The 17742-nt window shown below is 36.1% G+C and overlaps 1 protein-coding gene across 15 annotated transcripts in view; it reads left to right on the top strand.

The window, feature by feature from the left end:
• LRRC4C (leucine rich repeat containing 4C) overlaps positions 1-17742 on the top strand; it is a 529117-nt gene that overhangs the window by 204533 nt on the left and 306842 nt on the right. The window contains exon 1 of one of the 15 annotated variants that reach the window (XM_054067053.1): positions 13652-13670. The exons of the other annotated variants lie outside the window; for them this stretch is intronic. The gene's annotated coding sequence lies outside the window, so the exon portion shown is untranslated. Of the gene's footprint in view, positions 1-13651; positions 13671-17742 lie in introns of those variants that run through there. 15 annotated transcript variants of the gene reach the window in all.

The raw sequence follows: 17742 nt of genomic DNA, 5'->3' as shown, positions 1-17742 counted from the left end.
ATATATCTTGTGCATTACCAGCTCTAAATTTAAAATGGTGTTTCTGGTAGATATGGTGTAATTGATGCTGATAAATTGGCTGAAGCTTCTTGAGTTATAACCCTAAAAACGGGCAAATGCCAGGTTTTTTCATAATGTCCATAAAGCTTTGATATATTTACGTTAAGTCTTATAACCAACTTCAGAAGATGAAAAGTAAAAGCATCTGATCCGTTTAAAATACCAGAACAATAATTCTAGGTTTGAATTTGCCCCAATTGATGTGTGTAGTGGCCCAGCCTGGACAGTCTCTTACAATGTGTTCTTGGTTTTGCAGAGGAGCTTGAAGGAATAATTAGCTACGGACTCTTTTTGTTCTGTGGTACTGTGATCTCTTGGACCAAAGAATAAAAAGCTCTCATAGCTGACTGAAAAACAAAAAAATACTGGGTTTGCATATACTTGTTGCAAGCTCTTTTACTGTTAAACAGAGGTTCCCTTGGTTGTGGACTGAGACTGCTGTGCTAGACAACTTGTTGCTGTTCTCTCTATTTAAGAGTTGCTGTGGTCCTGTGTGGGCAAGAGGCATGGTGCTACTGCTGTGCAGCTGGTGTCTTGGCCCCTGGCACAGATGGCAGCTGTCTGGGCATGTTGTTCTACCCCAAAAGGCTGCAGTTTGTTCTGGAGGTGAGGTGTATGCCAAGACTAGATAAAAGATGAAAAGATCTTGTTTTGAAGGAAAATTTTGATAGGAAGTATTGCAACATTTTGAACATTGTTAGGTATAAGAGAGTGCTACTTTTCACCAGTACCAAAAATTGGTGTTTGAAAATTTTGAGGTAGGAATATCAAACCAGCTGTTGTCTTGGTGTTTTGTTGTTGTTGTTGTTGTTGTTGTTGTTGTTGTTGTTGTTGTTGTTGTTGCTGTTTTACTGGCACACTGCCAATTTTTGTGTTTGTTGAAGTTTCAGTCTGTTACAATTCTGCTTGGTAATTGTTTTATTAAAAACAAAAGCCAGATACTCTTGTAATCCTTATGAGGTATATTCTGCATTTGTTGCTAGTCGAGCAAAGGGGCAGAACTGATATGGTAAAGTTTTATCTATGTGTGAGTAATGGATACCAAGGTTTCCATTTTCTAGGAAAAATTTTCTTTTCTAGGAAACTGCGTTATGGCTAAGAATAAATTTCCAATGACCTTTCTGCATTCATGTCGTGGCCATAGTACCTATTCCTAATGTTTTTCTCATAAACATTCTGATAAATATATGAGCTTCAAATGATAGTATATTTTCACATTTGCTGTATACAGTTATTTTTCTAGCTTAAAACTTCATTTGGAATATTAAAGTAAACATTGATGAAGTGGGTTCATTAGTAGGTGATGAAGTTAAAAATGCATGGTAAATCACAAACAGTTGGCAATTAATCAGGCATATGATTGATAAATCATAGAATCACTAGGTGTTCCAGTGCCCAATGGCTCTTTCCATGAAAAATTTTTTCCTAACGTCCAGCCTGAACCTCCCCTGGCACAGCTTGAGGCCATTCCCTCTTGTCCTGTCCCCTGTCACTTGGGAGAAGAGCCCAGCTTCCTCCTCTCCACAACCTCCTTTCAGGTAGTTGTAGAGAGCAAGAAGGTCTCCCCTCAGCCTCCTCTTCTCCAGGCTAAACAACCCCAGCTCTCTCAGCCGCTCCTCATAAGACTTGTTCTCCAGCCCCCTTCACCAGCTTTGTTGCTCTTCTCTGGACACGCTCCAGAGCCTCAACATCCTTCTTGTGGTGAGGGGCCCAGAACTGAACACAGTCCTCAAGGTGCGGTCTCACCAGTGCTGAGTACAGGGGGAGAATAACCTCCCTGGACCTGCTGGTCACGCCGTTTCTGTTACAAACCAAGATGCCATTGGCCTTCTTGGCCACCTGGGCGCACTGCTGGCTCACGTTCAGTTGGCTTTCAACCAAGACCCCCAGGTCCTTCTCCTCTGTGCAGCTTTCTAGCCATTCTTCTCCTGCTCTTTAGCACTGCATAGGGTTGTTGTGCCCCAAGTGTAGGACCCGACATTTGTCCTCATTAAACCTCATGCCATTGGTCTCAGCCCAGCAGTCAGCCTGTTCAGATCCCTTTGCAGAGCCTCCCTACCCTCCATAAGATCCACACTTCCACGCAGCTTAGTGTCATCTGCAAGCATGCATTTCTCTAGCTCATCTTCTTGCATTTATCTCCATAAATATGCTGTGTAAATTTACAGAGAAATAAAAATATATCTTAAAATAGAAGTACCTGAAATTTCACGAGATATTCAGTTCAGGAAAATAGAATTAAGTACAATATTTTTTTCTTAATAAACAGGCAATTTTTTAAATAAACAACCACCCCAGTTCTGTCGCCAGCTCTACATAAGATTAGATTGCATAAAACTCCTCATTGGTACCTACATCGTATGCTGTGGCTTTGAAGTCATGTTGGGGTCTGTGATTAAATAAGCTGTGAATACTATCAAGCAATGTGAAGTGTCCAGCTATTGTCATCCTAAAGACATCTGAGATGAATCAGTGAAGCAGTGTAGCTTTAGACGTCCCTGCAATTACACACCATGTACCTGAAAATTGATCACTTCCATTCTCCTAAACACAATCAAAATGGTCTCAACACAAGAATGAGAGCTGTCTCAAGACACTAAAGAGTAATTCTTGGAAATCTTGGCTAAGCTGGGAGTAGAAAAACTCAGAAGCACTTTCTGCATGGATCTGCAGTAGTCCTTAATCAGCCTGTGAGCTTTGACAAGTCAATAATAAAGTAGAAACAGAAGGTGTTTTTGCATCATAGGAGACAGATGGTGAGGGCACCCATTTTTGCATATAGGACATAATTAAATAAAAACAATAAGAGACAGCTGACCAAAATCAGAATTATTGCAGTGCTAGAGATACAGAATAGTCTGTTCAACTGCCCTGATCTGAACTGCGGGAGACAGACATCTGAATGCAGGTAAACCTAGCCACTAGGTATTAGATATTCAGTAGTGTAAAAATGGTGAATGCTAATTAATTTATATTCCCTAGATAAAAAATAGAAACTGTAAAAGAGAAGCATTTTGTTTTCTGTTCACTGTATTAGTACCATTTGGAGTCACTTTTCGAAGTTCCATAGAAGCATTCAGCCAGAAATGTTGAAAAGGGATCACAAATAGGAGCAGCGTGCCCTGACTTACTGCACTCTCTATGCCTTTTCTGTCAACCCAGAGCAAATGTTTATTTGTTGCTCTTCAATCCATATTACGAATCATCAGCAAAAAGGAGAACAGACATAGAAAAATGTCATTCTGGGTGAGCCAGAGTGATATTTTTGTAATCCTTTCGTTGTGCCTTCTATTTTTCTGACATCATTGTTCTTGTAAGTCCTAAAGCACTTTAAAGAACAATATGAAATACCCTTGGTACTATAGTGAACTCAATTTCGATGTCATTATTTCCTCCTCCATCTCACAGAAATTATCTCATGGTATTCTGAACATGACTTTCTTTCCTTTCATTTTGATAAACAGATATCTTGAATGTTGTTGGCCTTCTGGGCTATGAGCACGCGTTGCCAACTCATGTCATGCTTCACATCAGTCAGCACCCCCAAGTCCTTCTCTGCAGGGCTGCTCTCAATTACGTCATCCCGCATCCTGTACTGAAACTGTGGATTGCCCTGTGCCAGGTGCAGGACCTTGCACTTGGACTTGTTGAACCTCATGAGCTTCACACAGGCCCACTTTTACTCTTCTTGCCACAATACCGTTATAGGATTTATCTTTTGCTGTGTTTGATTCTGTGCATGCTTTCACATCCATATGATCACTGCTGAAGTACAGAAGGTGACTCCTTCACAGAGAATAAAAAAAACCAACCACCACCCACCTTTAGAAATATTCACATCTTTTTGAACATGTGGTGGGCTACATGTATGTTTCCCCATAATATCTAGGATTTGTTGAGGTTAAATGTGTCTTGTTCAGCTTACAGTAGGCAATTCTGTTACTGAGTCAGGTGGTGGTCTAAGGTCGAGAAGGACTGCAGGTGGAAACTCTGATTTTGTATTGAGAATACCATCCCACCAATGTCTTGACTTCTGCTGGCGGTATAGCTGTATTAACTTCCCCGAGCATTTGCCTGCGTACACCATAGGAAGAAAGATGAATCATCAGTCATGTGTGTAATATTCCTTAACATGTGAACTGGTACTGAAGATTCTTGGTTAAAGAGAGTTGTATGCACTGAGGTAATTTCATGGACTGTGAGGCATGGAGGTTCTTTCCAAGACTGAAAAAAAAAAGCAACAGTATATGTAGAAAGTCAAAGCTAATGTATCAGTGTCTAAAATTGTGTTTTGAAATTTCAAGAGGATGAGAATTCAGAAGAACTTTTAACTGTCATTGGTACAGAAGGGTTCAAAGAAACCTGATAAACAGAATGGTAGAAGCAACTGAATATATTTAAGAGAAAGAATTAGTATCAGTCAATATATTGATAAACTGGCACATCCATAAAATGCTACAGAAATAGTAGGATCATTATGTGTACTAATAAGTTAATTTGTTGCATCTCTTAGATTTTTGGATATCAATTTGTGTAGAGGACCTTCACCAAAAATAAGCTTACAGACATAAATCTTAGAGGAAACAAAACTCCAGATGGAACCTTGAAGAATACAACAACAAAAGAAATAGTAACAAAGAATTTTTGTAGAACATGATATCTGGCTTGCAAGAAATGGTATATGACAAGTTCTTCCTTGTGTTTTCTTTTACCTAGAGGGATAATGTTGCTTTTGAAATGAAAAATTGAAGGAAGAGCTGACAGTAGTGTTTCTTTGCTGGTAAGGCCAATTGTGTGAGTCGAATGCAGGCAGAATACAGGAACAACAACAAAGCCACAGATAAAATGAAAAGAATAAATATATTTCCATTACTTCATGATCTGGGGCAACTCCAAAACCAGCACTTGTCAGAGGAGATGCAAACGGGAAATGCAGGCATCACAGAGCTTGGGTCTTGCTCAAAAGTGTATATCTAAATTGCTGCTTTGCCTGTATTTATCAGGGGAAGGCAGAGTCTTTGATCTTTCTCACAGCAGGGTTAGAATCTCAAGAACATTGCTTAGCCTCAGGTTTGACAGGTCTATGTTACCTAAACACAAAGAGTTCTGCTTGTTAAACACACAAGAACTAGGCAATGAATAGCAAGATTTGTGTGTTTTTCAACATGTCAGCTGCAAGGTCACTTAAGTTTGTTTATAGTTCTTCCTCACCATATCTTGAGCTATATTCCCACAGGCTTGCTGGTTTCCAGAACCCTACCCTTAGGAGAATGTTTGTTTTTTAAACAGAGGCTATTGTACAGAAGCCTGATTTTCACAGGATAGATGCAAGACTAGTCTGCTACTGTAGGGATAAAGCTACAAAACTCAATTTGTCCCTCCTGAAGATTTTTCTTCTGTGCTGACTTGTGTGTAGCATCTCAGCAAATCAGCTGTTATTAGTGAATATAAACATTCTGGCAAACTTCGTTAGTGTTACTTTTCAGGTGAAGGAGAATAAAATGGAAAGAGCAATATTGGGAAAAATCTCACTGAAAGTTCACAGAGATTTAAGAACGTAATCTGAAAACTAGGAAAGAAAAAGAAAGATACCATTTGTAAATCAGAGTAGTTTCATTACAAAAATAAGCATAATAAAAAAAAAACCAAAATTCAAGTTTCAGCATTGAGTTTTGAGTAGCTCCCAGATTTTGGAAGAAAAGATTTTTTCCCAGTCTTCCTGACACACTGCGTATTTGCAAAGCTTTGCAATCCCAGATTTTCCCAAGGAAATATGTGTGATATTTTAAAATAAATTCTCAGTTACTATTACTTTGTCTTTCTAAAAACTTGCAGTAATAGATATGATGACTTTTAAACTGGAGCCTGAAACACACAAAGTATAACATCAGCATTAATAGGCCAAGATTCAGGACAGTTTCCAGTGAATTATAGTCCCTGGGAAGATTCAGCTAGATTTTTTGAGATCATTTGTCCAAGTGATTTACCTGATGCATTACTTATTTTAACATTGATTAGGCTACCAGCACTTACCTGATAGGGAAGGTACTACTTAATGTTTAGAACAGCATTGAGAGTAGCTGTTGGTTGGTTGTATCATTAAAAACTGCCTGAACATTAAGTATTTATTTTCCTTATTTGGTACTTGTAAGCAAGTGTTAATGTGTTGCAGATCAGTTCTAAGAAAACCTTCGAAATTACACCAATAGCTGCTGTTGAAAGTAAGTGAAAATACTCCTGATTTTTGCTGGTAGGATAAACAGTTCAGTACTTCTATATGCACACACACAACCTTATTAAACAGAATCAAATTTCTGTACCATATCTTACGGGCTGAATATTGTTTTTAGTTGAGGGAAGTTGGTTGAACATTCAGAACAGGAGTACAATACTTATGTTTGTGTGTTTAAAAAAGAATTCCTGGAGGAACCAAAAAAACCAGTAGTTACAGCATTATTGCAATGAATCCTTGGATGCTGAGAATGGTGCTTGTAATAACAAGCAATACTTATTATGTGCAACAGTGGTTTGTTCACAAATTGTGTGAATAGTCAGCTTATTATATTTGCATATACTCAATAACCTTTACAGCATATCAGAAAAGCTACACCACCTTGACATCAAGCATTTATAAAGGTGAAAAGTTGTCTGATGTTCTGGTAATGTAGCCTGCACACAATGGTTTGAGACAAGAAAAAGAAAGGAATATGTACTTTCTAGAGAGAGTAGCAATTAGAATAATGGTAAAGGGTAAGACACAGGAGCAAGTCAATAATTATGTATGTTTTTATAATCTTGTTTTTGTTTATTAATCTAGCTTTTTATGAAAAGCTATGAGATATTGACAGTTAATTTCAATAATATTTTTCACTTCTTTGAAATGTTCATGTTTTGCTAATTTAATGAAAAAAGAATTTGGGATGTTTGAAAATAAATAACTTTTCTTTACTTAAATTTCTTCATTGGTGCTTGATGTTGTAAAATACAAACCCTTCAAGATTATTGTGCTGAAAATCAACACAACATTCAGCATTTAAATCATGGCTTCAAAGATTTTATCTTTGAAAATGCCTACATATGTTTTGTGTATGTGCAAATAACAAATTTCTGATGTACCAGGTTTATCTTAGGAGTACAAAATCATTGGCCTGTGCATTATATGAATTAGGCATCATTTTAACATCCCAGATTACAGAGACATAAGCAAAGAAACATGCGAGAGTACTTGGTCAGCTTTAGATGGCAGAAATCAAATAAGTTGGTAGACTGAAATCAACTCCACTATGAAGGAGGTGATACGTAGTTAACTGATCAGCCTATGCACAAACAATGTCTCAGTGAAAGACATGGTCGACTCTAAGACTGTGAAGTAGAAAAGCACAATACATTCTTAACTCACCAGTGGATTTCAGTACTGGTTTTGTGATAGTTATTTTCCTCATTATTCTTCACGTCCTCCAGATTTAAAAATGAAGGTTACAGTTATTTATCAGCTACTTAAAGATGAAGAATTGTAGGGAATTTTGAAGACTTGTTAAGTACAATTCGAGTAATTCTCCAGCTTTGCTTCTCTTTGGTCTCATTACAAACATGTTAGTAATATAAGTTCTTCTTATAGTTTATTACGTAGTTTAAGAGACCTAAGATTCAGCAAATCATTATTTTCCCATGACACTCCATTTTAGGAGAACAATTCTGACCAGCTATAAATTAGACTACTAGTATATACTGTTACTAATATTTTAGCTGAGAAAGCACAACTGTTTCTTTTTTTGCTTTGTCTTTCCGTTATACTTATCCAATTGCATGGTACAGGTTATGATCAATCATGATTCAAATAGGAATTTAGGTTGTTTACCCAATCCTGTTGCCTTGCATCTGACAGCTACTCTCTTGACATCTTTTCAAACTAGTCAGATCTTAGAAGTGAATAATGACAGGCAAACTGAGAACAGCAAGAGATTTATCTCTTCACCCACTGTCTCTCATTCTGACAATCATTTTTCATTCCCAAGGGAGACTGTCACTTTCTTGGATGACCGCTTATGCTTCTTGGACTGCAGCCACATTTGGTTTTATTTTGAGAAGTTCAAGAGGTTGCAATGTGAAGTCCAAGAGGTGGCAATGTAAAATGAGTGACCCTTTTCATCCTTCATCTTGAAAAAAGAATGAAGATGACAAACTTGTTCCATTTCAGCATAAACTTAGTATCTTTTCTTTCTTTCTTTCTTCAGATAAACAAAGTGGAAGAATTATTCCATCAAAAAAGTTTTTGAACTACTCAGAATGGGCAAACACATTCATTCTTGCAAATACAGCTTGCTAATTTGTTACAGTGGTATTTCAGACCCTTTTAAATAAGTACTGTTGTGAAAATTACAAACTAAGGAGATATGAGCCTGTTTTAAAAAAGTGATCATGGGATGTTAATGAATAATTCCTGAACTAAGACCAGAATTCTTTCTTCTCTGTTATTTCAATGAAGGTGCAGTGGCATGTGACCTTTGGAGCCAGTCACGTGTACGGGAGTAGAAACCCACAAATACTAGGAATAGAAAATGCGGTCTGACCCAATACTTGAAAGTTGTTTAACCAAACTTTAAACAAAATAGTTAAATCGCTACATAGTAGCTTTCTTCTTCTCCAGTGACAGAGAGGAAAACAGGCAGTGTGCACTTTTCCAGTGAAAAATGAATGAATTAAATGGAATGTTCAGTAGCATTCTCCACAGAGGGGTTGGAAATTAAAACATAAATAAAACATTTCCATGATGACAGAGAAAATGAGAAGTCTCTAATGCTTCTTGCCAAAAACAAAATAAATACTTTTCCAAATGAAAGCCTGTAAGGACAGCTGACTATTTCTCATTATGTTAAATGTTGGAGATACTGGGGTTTTTTATTACATGAATACTGATTGTAGGTTGTGTTTTTTAACCTTCAATACAAGCCGAAGATAAGACAACTATTGAACTTCTAGCCTCACTTCATGATATTCCATTTTTATTTTTCAGCTGAAGGCATGCGGAATCCACATTTTAGAGTTACCTAAAAAACCCTGAGCTACGTATTTCACTGCATTCATTCAAGAAACATACTTAGGAATTATCATGGCAATAAAGTCTATGTAGACTTGCCTCTGGTAGCTTTCTGAAATCTCTCCCTTGTCTTTTGGTTCCTTGTGCTAAATATTTTATCTCTTTGCAGATGTAAAGTATATTTTATTCAATTACTTTCTATAGGTATTTACAGTTCTGAGATCTTCCTTGTTAAATAGTAAGCTGATTTGGAAGTGTTCTTGTCATTATATGGGAAGCCTGGGTAGGATCTCTGTTTTGGTCCTCAAAGCAAGGTATCCAAAATATCCGTCTCCAAAATCTCATGTATCAGAAGAAGTGAACAGGTAGTTTTAGTAATGGGTGTTAAACTGATTCGAGAAAAAACATTACGAGGAAAGACCATTATATTTTGTGCTATTTTGTTCTATATAGTTACAGAAATTACAGAAGTCAGGTATTCAGAAAAGGATTAGACATGTAAAGTTAATAATGAGAGTATCTACAATGTCATTATTTAAGAGCAGATCTATAATAGTTGTGGCATTTATTATTTCAGGATATAAATTAAACATGTCCTAGGAATTAGAAATAAATGTGCTTTGCTGGTTAGGGTATAATTGTAAAATATTCTCATTTCACTGTACTATTAAGGATAAAGTAATAGAATAGCTCAGATTTAACATGATACTTTTGAAATCTTGGATTGTTTATTTTGGAGTAATAGAAATACTGTAATGCTGAAGGAAGCAGAAACAGAATGGGGGAAAATTCTAAATAGGAAAGGGAGAAACTTCTGTGATGGATCTCTTTGTCTTGGCAGCACAAAGAATCATCTTATTTTTGGTTAATTGCTGTACAAGCTTTTCAGTCTATAATGATCTCTAATTATAGCGATACACAATCATTATTAGGCTAAAAGGAAGATGATAGCTATACCCAGTTGAACAACCTGTAAGCTCTTATATATCTTTTTACTTTCTGGAAAGGTGTATATGAACTTTGTTGGTATAGCATTCTAATGTACACCTTGAGGGAAAGAAACTTCTCTGTGCCCATTGAACCATACAGAGACCACACTTAGAACTGTGAAAGTACTTGATTGCACAATTAGAAATTAATTGCAAAAGGAAAAGTAATAGACCTCATTTTCAAGATTTAAATGAGAAACAGGTTTGCTTCTGACAAGCAGGAGTGTATTTCTCTCTGTCAAAGCTGGCAACGTAGTTCTAGGTCATTCTTCTAGGTATTATTTGTCAGAATAGGCTCCTTCTGGAGTCAGTATTCCTTGCCTTATCAAACATCAGGTGAAAGGAACATATCAGTGATTTATAATCTAATGGTTGGACTCGATGATCCTGGAGGTCTTTTCCAGCCTAGTGATTCTGTGATGATGGTTTACAGTTGTAATAATTGTGTGTTTTGCTGGTATTTCGATTTACCGGAGAGATAAGTAAATAAACATAGGCCAAACAGAACATTATGGAGTAGATGAATAAACAACAATTGACAGTAAAGTTAACTGTTAATTACCTTACATATGTAGAAAGTTCTCAGAGAGTTAATTATGTGGGGGAATTTTGTCCTTATAGAAGATTTTTAACTTCACATATAGAGGCCAGTGAAAAAGTGTTACTAGTAAAGGTAAGGTCAAAGTCTGAAGATCAATAGATGTGTTCTTCAAAAGTCACTAAATTAGAAATTATGAACTTCTATAATTTGTTTAGGTGTTCTGTAACATATTTTTTAAAGAGGTAGGCATAGTATATAATCCCTGAGATGGAATAGCAATTATTTTCTTCACCTTATATTGAACAAAACAAGTTTAAGGAAGGCAAGGACTGGAATTTGTTAAATGGAAGCACAGATCTGCAAGAAAGTTATGATGTGGGTGCCTCAAAATTGGTGAAATTATGTTTAACATTTTTAACAGCTTTGTCATAAGAAATGTTAGTCAGTGTGCTAATGTCGTGACAATGACACAAAGTTAAAAAACCAATGTCCATGCACTCAGCAAAAGACAAATCTAATATACAGAAATCAACCAGTGAGTTTACAGATGGGAGAGACAGAAATGGGATGGAATTTATTAAGTTAAAATCTAAGTCTTGCTTTAGAGTCATAGCAAATAATATTTTACACCAAAGCTTTCAGTCAACTGTGACAAAGATCTGGCTCAATGTGAGTCATCTAGTACAACAAAGACTTTTATGGGATATTTGTTAGATCATACATAGAATATCGTACAGTTGTGCCTATGATGAGCAATGAAACCTCACTAACGTTGTCAAATTTCTGGAGTTCAGTCACAGCAGTAAATAACGCAAAGGAAAGCTTATTTGTGATAGGAATCTAAAAGAAATTGGTTGTTTTTTTTTTTTTTTATCCTAGCAAAGACCAAGGGGGACTAAGCCATAATGGGAGGTAAATTACTAGGTGAAAGCTAAGAAACAACGCTGGAACAACTACAAATGACTATATATTGGCTTTAAATAAATTTAGGCTGTCAAAGTGAAGAACATTTCTAACTGTCACACCAAATGATATAGCTTTTCAAAAGGACTGATGTGACAAGATGCAAACTCAAAAGAGTTCATCTCAGTAAAGAATACTTTTTTTCACAGTTTTGATTTCTCTGCATGTGAAAACCAAATAATTTTTCCCCTTATGATTGTCTCCCCTCTACTCAGTCCTGGTGAGGCCGCACCTCAACTACTGTGTCCAGTTTTGGTCCCCTTGCTGCAAGAAAGATATTGAGGTGCTGGAGCATATCCAAAGAAAAGCAATGGAGCTGCTGAAGGATCTAGAGCACAGATCTTACTCGGAGCAACTAAGGGAACTGTGGGGTTGTTTAGTCTGGAGAAAAAGAGGTTGAGGAGAGATCTTCTCACTCTGTAAAGCCACCTGAAAGCAGATTGTAGCAAGGTGGGTGTCGGTCTCTTCTCCCAAGTAACAAGTGAGGAAATTGCCTCAAGTTGTGCCAGAGGAGATTTAGACTAGATATTAGGAAAAATTCCTTTGCCAAAAGTGTTGTCAAGTACTGGAATGGATTACCTGGGGAAGTGGTTGAGTGACCATCCCTGGAGGTAATCAAAAGCCTTGTAGATCTGGTGTTTAGGAACATGTTTTAATGATGGACTTGATGATCTTAAAGATCTTGTCCAACCTAAATAACTCAATGATTTCTACAATTTCTATGATCATTTTACATGTAAAGAATTGAAAAATAAGGCTACAAAGCAACACATGCAGTTGTACTGAAACTAAAAGTCTTCAATCTGGGGACAAACTGTCAAGGGCTTGAATGTCTAAGAATTCTCAAAGATGAGAAGGTTTTTATTTGCTAGACTTTGCTATGTGACACAATTGAGAGGCATGGTCCAAAACTTTGAATACTGATTAAAAGTCTATAGGAAGACCAATACTATTCTCAGAAGACGGTTAGAATTGAAGCAGTTTTCTGTAGTGTCAATGAAAATTATTAACTGAGTTCAAGACATAGTGGTGCTGAATTTTTAAGGAAAAAGTCCTGTGAAGACTCTTTAGACTGAATTACTGCTACTCAGTTGTGTCTTCTTTAAATATAGTTTTAGCAGTTAAACTGGTACCCAGTGGTGGTTTTGGAGGGTTTTGTCCATAACCACTCTCAAAAATGGAAACTTTTAGACTGAGGAATCATGTAAATTTTATCCATATGTATCTTCTTTTGCAGCAGAAAGTAGGTTAACACTAACTACTTTTGAAAAAGTCAGCAAATATTTTCCCATCTGGTTGTGACAAACTGCAAATAAATGCTATAAAGAATGAGGAAAACAACATGGAATAGGACACAAAGTTTGAATACTAAATAAAATCAGATAATGCAAAACTACTTAGTAATTATTTGGCAGGAGAGGCTCCTTTTAGAAGCTTTTCAGAATATGCCACAGTGAATATTATTTTTAAAATGGAGTAGTGATTTTCCTGTATTTAATGTCTAGGCAGTATTAACACTCCCAGAAAGTGAGAGTTTGATATAAGAGAACAGAAGCTTGATTTGTTGACAAATTACACCCCTTTTGCAGAGTTGTTACCCCAGGTAGCCTGAAGAAGTGTCTGGGAAAACTACATCTGTAAAAGAACAGATCTTGTGACTAAATTATTAAAAGAAATAGAGAAATTTTTGTTGCAGCCAAGGTCAAGAGACTTAGGGATACACAATGCATTTGTTTTATAAATAGGGCAGTTATTTGCCATCACTTAAACCATAGTCATCAGATGGAAAGCATGGAAGAGAATATGTTTTGTAGAAACTATTAACATTCATAATAAAATATACTAAAAAATTACATGTCAACAGCTTCATATAGTGGAGGGCTACCCTCTTTGAACCATCCAGTTTCTCAGGAAATATATCCAGCATTTATGTAACATTTATCTATTGTTTATTGTGAAGACAATACAGATATGAAGTTTCACCAAATACTCATTTTTTTTCACTTGGGATATAGGCAAGAAACCACCTATGGTGAACCTAAGGAGAAGATGAAAACATGGATTAATCATCTGAGAAATGGTAACAAAATACTACTCAAATAATAGTTTTACTTTCTTTCCAAGTATGTACTTGTTTAAATTTAGTAAAAATATAAATAAGCAATAACATTTGTATAGATATAGGACTTGCTAAATGATAGCAGTTTATGCTACAAATGACTTTTCCCATTTTTAGTTTAACTAATTGTTAATGATGTTTCTTACATGGAATAAAGCAGTATTCTAAATCTCTCAAAAATATTTTGCAGCAGTTGCTGTGTTTAGCTTTCAAGGTCTGTAATGTCTGAAGTGTTAAGTTTCACAAATTTTTTGTGGCTCTGAAAACAAATAGTGCAGTCGGAAGACCATGTAGGTGGATAAGATGGCAATATGGAACTTCTGACAGTTCAACTCCATTGGTTTTAACAAGAGCACACTAAAAGGCGGTTATTTTTCTGTTGTTTTACTGATCAAGGAAGCACATTCCCTCTAGTTTCTATATCATATTACCTGCACCTTCTTCTCTTCACTTTGTTTTTCACTTGAAAGACGTGATCAGAGAAATGCTCATGCCATGTTTCCTTTTCCAAGCAAAACTGGAATATATAAAAAACCTTATGTTGATTCAGAGGAAAATTACAGGTATAGTGGCAGATATCTGTCAAATTCCCAGTGGCTTTCTACATTTTGTTTCTAGCTGTCTCCCATGCAGAATATGGGGGGAGTGGCTGCTCTGTTATGGCAAGTGTGTGATGTGTGTAAAAACCAGATAGACATCAGGCACTTGAATTGTGGCAGGCCTCTATGTGATTAAATTTAGGTTCTATCTAAATGCTTGTCAGGCTGGATTTAAATCTATTTTCAGTTTCATCTGTTGATGCTACTCGGAATGTTCTGTATAGAAGTTGACTTAATGCTGTTAAAAGCACAATGAAATTACGAAGTAATGGGATCAACCCCTCCTTGCTCTATTAATAAATTTGGGAAAGGAATTCCTGTGACAGCTGATAAGTATTCTCCACTTTCATCATGATTGCATTATTCATCTGAGAACAGATCTGCTTTGTCCTTTAAAGGGCCTACTTTTTTTTTTTAAAAAAAAAACCCTGGAGACACACATTGCATGACTTCATGCTTTTCCAGCCACTTTGTGACAGAGACACTTAACAGTGGTTGAGATTTTGTAATTAGAGGAAATTTGAGGTAAATGCATGTCCAGTTTTTATGGCTTCTTTTTTTGTCTACATAGACCACAAAAGGAAGTTTGTGCTGTTTCTTATATACTGCTTTGGTGGTCATCTTACTCAAATATCTATCCACTAGGGAAGTACTTACTATCATCAAATGCATTTCACAGAAACAGGTACAAGCTTATAAAAAGAACTTTCCTTTATCCAAAATAGATCTGAAGAGCGGCAATGTGATTCCTATTGCTTTCCTAGCTCCAGGATCATGCACTTTTTCTTTTGCAATCTAAATTGTCTGGAGGTTACAGTAGCTGACTAACTTTCATATCTTTGCTGAATAAAGCTTTTACTTCATAGTACCATACACTTTTTATAGAACAGTGTAAAATCCTATTAGATATTCTTTTCCATTGTTCTTACAAAGTCATCTTTTGAATATTAGCTATATACCAGGACTTGTTACCCAAATTTTCTTTTGGTTTTATGAGATTGTAATTCACTTATTGCTGCGGTAGGCAAAGATAACATTAAAATCTGAAATATGAGTGCATTGCTTGATATACAGCAAAGTCCATCCATCCTTGTCAAGAGATCAGTGTTACGATTATATACTTGCTTATGGCAATGTATTGATCATAAGGGTATAAATGTTCAGAAATTCTACTGTTTTCTTAAAATCTGATTTATTTATTTAATTTTTGGAGAGTTAATGCACTTTTTTCTTTTCATCATTCTTTCTTTCTTAGCTAATATTAGCGTGTATAAATAGGGCAGCAATTTTAGAAAATGTCACTTCTTTGAGTGGTGACTTAGGTGATTACGGGGTCACCAAAGGCAGATTGAATCTTAAAATATTCTGGGCAGTGAAGGAGAAATTTTCAGTGGAGGTGGAAAATACAAATTCAGTAGTAAGTTTATACTGTCAAGGCCTCTTTAAGCTGTTCCGTATTCACATGATTTAGATTTCAGTAAACAATAACATCTATGATACTCAGAGGAACTATGGCTTCTATTATGAGGGAGATCTGGAAGAGAATGACATATTTAATGTAGAAAAATGAGACATCAGAAGGGAATGCGCTTGTTTTCTCTAGAGCCAGAGCAGGAAAAAAAAAAAAGTGAAAGCACAGTGTTGGCAGAGGAATAAATGGAGAAATTAAGCATTAATACATTCAGGTGGAATATTTTGAAAAGGAATTCTATAGTCTAGCTAAGAAAGAGTTAACTTTCTAGAACAAGAAAGAATTCTTAACACAATGCTTGACAGATTCTAATAATTATTCTGGCTGTGGTTGCTTGGCAACAAGAAGCTGGATCACTAACCTCTGCATTCTCAGGTATATTTCTGTTGTCTCCTTGCGTGTCTTCCTCTAACCCCTGGCATCTTGATAGGCAAAATCTTGTCCTCTATCTCTAGCTGTCTGTCTTTTTTTCTTGGAGAAAGAGAATTTTTCTTCATTTTTCACTTCAGTCAGCTGGTCTTATCTAGGATAATTGCAAAAGGAAGACTACAAACACGAGTAAAAACAGCTATTCCGCTGAGCACTCATATTGAAAGTATCAGAACAGTTGGGACCAATCAAAAGTGTATTAATCTGTTGATGATTTTAAAAGTTCAGGACTACTTGATTGAAAGACTGTGTGAAAATATAAATGGTCTTACAGTCCTCTATGGATTCAGTCTACATGACATGGTTTGAAAAGAGAATGTGATGAAGCCTGAGTGCAGTGGATCTCTATTCTATATAGGCAGCATCCTGGGAGCACCACCTTTTATTAACTTCCTTTTATTCTTGATGTCCAGGCCACTTACATGAAACGAAAATATTAAATGAAAGAGATTGATAATAGAAATAGAGTTAGCAAGCTGATACCATGTAAATGTCTTGTTTTTCAGAAAGAGGTCTGTCTTTAAGGACTTTGCTGATAAGGTAAAAAACTTTAAAAAATCATTATGCTACAGCAAATCCATTATCCAAAACTGAAGCTTAGTTCTTCCTTTGGGGTGATGTATGGCAGCTCTTCAATAACACATACAAACACTGGAGAGTAAAATAGTGATTAAAACAGCAGACTGTAACAATATTGTCACCCCTCAAGTAGGTATACTGTTTCAGATCAGTGCTAGAAGTTTTTTTCTTCTGCTTTCAGAGGCTAGTAAGCAAAACTGAAGGGATTTTCAGTAAACGTGTTATTACATGAGGCTGAATTATTTTACAAAGTTTGAAATTCAAATTTCATCTATTAATAGTTCACTTGGGAGTGTACTTTAAAAGGCCTGGGATGGGATAATTAGAGCTAATTTTGTTTTTCACTGATAATTCGTTTGAAGGCTATTGGATTGCTGGAATTTTAAAAGAACAAAAGAACATTTTTAAGTGCCAACACTGTATTATGGCTGTCTTCTGAAAGCTTTATGGAACAGCAGGATCAGTTTTTCATGTTCTGCCTTGCTCATGTTTAGCATACTTCAGCTAAACTGAGATCCACTGCAAAGGTCTTGAATGCAGCTGTACCCAAGAATTAAAATTTTTACTGATTTTACTAATTTGGAAAGGCAGAAGCAAAAATAGACCTACCCTGTCAATATATGAAACAAATGTCTTTCCGTAGTAGTTTCTCTGAGATTTAAAAAGAAGAAAGCCCTCTGTTTAGGTTGTTTAAATAATTGAGTATGCAGGACAGTCTGCTTATTGCAGAGAAAAGACATGGCTTACGTTTGTACTTATAACATGAGTGAATGATGCTTTGTTCAGTCACAGCCATAGATGTGTATGCTTTATAATTTTCTCACATTTATTAGGTTCAGCGCTTCTGTAATTGTCATTCCTTTCTTTTAGGATGACTTTTGCACTGGTAAAAGCTAACAATTGACCATTCCAAAGACTGTAATTATTACTCTATCTGCAGGTCAGGTACATACAA

Source organism: Cuculus canorus, chromosome 5, assembly GCF_017976375.1.
Source record: "Cuculus canorus isolate bCucCan1 chromosome 5, bCucCan1.pri, whole genome shotgun sequence".
NCBI lineage: Eukaryota > Metazoa > Chordata > Aves > Cuculiformes > Cuculidae > Cuculus > Cuculus canorus.
The sequence above is the reverse complement of the archived record's forward strand: the minus strand, read 5'-3'. Positions and strand labels throughout refer to the sequence as shown.